Genomic DNA, 1,364 nt, shown 5'->3' with positions numbered 1-1,364 from the left:
AGCTCTTTTACAAATTAATTCTAGTAATACCATTTGGAGGTAGAAATTTACCATATTTATAATATATATACATAAAACATACATATAAAAATAGATCTCAGCTTTTATTTTAAAATGTTAGCCATGAATCAAGCGCATTATAAAACTCACTAATTTATACATAATTGTGTTTTGGGCAGATGGAAGAAGTTAAGGTTACAGTTTGGGTAAGAGAGTTTTTTAAATAGTTTGTGTTTTTATTATTTATTTACTTATTTACTTATTTATTTATTTGTTTATTTTTCAGGCAAGGCAACCCTTGGTTGACTTCACAGATTGCAGGGACCTTCTCAGCTTATAATCTTATTTTTTTCTATTTTTTACGCTACAGCACCTGATCTTCCTAGGTGGTGTCCCATCCAAGTACTAACCAGGCCCGACCCTGCTTAGCTTCTGAGATCAGACAAGATTGAGCTTGTTCAGGGTAGCATGACTGTAGACTAATTAATAGTTTGTATTTTTAAAAAAGTCTCTTTCTTTCTTTTTTCATTAGTCTAGAGAGACTTTTAATTACCTCCGGGAGTGTTTACATTTTAAAGACATGATGGAATTTATATCTTCAAGGGACATAAAACTAATGCAAGTTTTCTCCTAAAAATTTTGGAGTGTATTTGTTTATTATCAGAAGTGTTAGAGCAATTAGTATGTAAATTTTCCTTCTTTATTTTATGTTCAGTACAGTCGTTTTTTCAATGCTCTGATATTTATAATATCTGAAAATGTCTGAAGGCGAATAGGAAGGGTCTAAGTAAATTTTGTTATTCTCAGAGTCATATCTTTGTTTTTCTAAAGATTTAAGTTCAAAATCACAGATTATTGATTTTAACTCTTCTTTTCCTGCATTCATGAAAGCTATCTTCACAGGATTAGGTAGCCATAAAGGACATTTCATAGAAATGTGTGAAGTTGACAATGCCTGATTATAGAACCTAGCAAAATAAGACTTACTGTCTATTCTGGTGCTTCTGCTAAATTTATTTCTGAGTTTTTAGCACTTACATGAGTAATGTTGGGCCTAGAGATTAGGCCGGAATGTTCTCTGTAACTCTTGTAGGGAAAGGAAAGTTGAAAATAAGCAACTAGGCATTTAAAGGATTTTCTGGAAAGGTGAAAGACTTAAAGGAATTTGTTGAGGAGATGAGATAGGATTATAAGAAGGGGAATGTATGTTGGACTTTAATTTTGTTCTAAGTTTAATTTCTGAAAACTTAGGAGAATCCCTAAAGGACTTTTCAAAGGCTAGCTGTATATTTCTTTGTATCCATTATCATCCGTTTTTATCCATTGTATCGGCCACCATATGCACCTAGGTAAATGCACCTTCT

General features: G+C 32.0%; 1 pseudogene; it reads right to left on the bottom strand.

Annotated features, from left to right (window-relative positions):
* Positions 1-361: 361 nt before the first annotated feature.
* Positions 362-480, bottom strand: LOC111736942 (annotated as a pseudogene).
* Between the last annotated feature and the right edge of the window lie 884 nt (positions 481-1,364).

This window comes from Pteropus vampyrus, unplaced genomic scaffold (assembly GCF_000151845.1).
Source record: "Pteropus vampyrus isolate Shadow unplaced genomic scaffold, Pvam_2.0 Scaffold1, whole genome shotgun sequence".
NCBI classification, from domain to species: Eukaryota; Metazoa; Chordata; class Mammalia; order Chiroptera; family Pteropodidae; genus Pteropus; species Pteropus vampyrus.
Note: the sequence above shows the minus strand (reverse complement) of the source record. Positions and strands in the feature narration are given on the sequence as shown.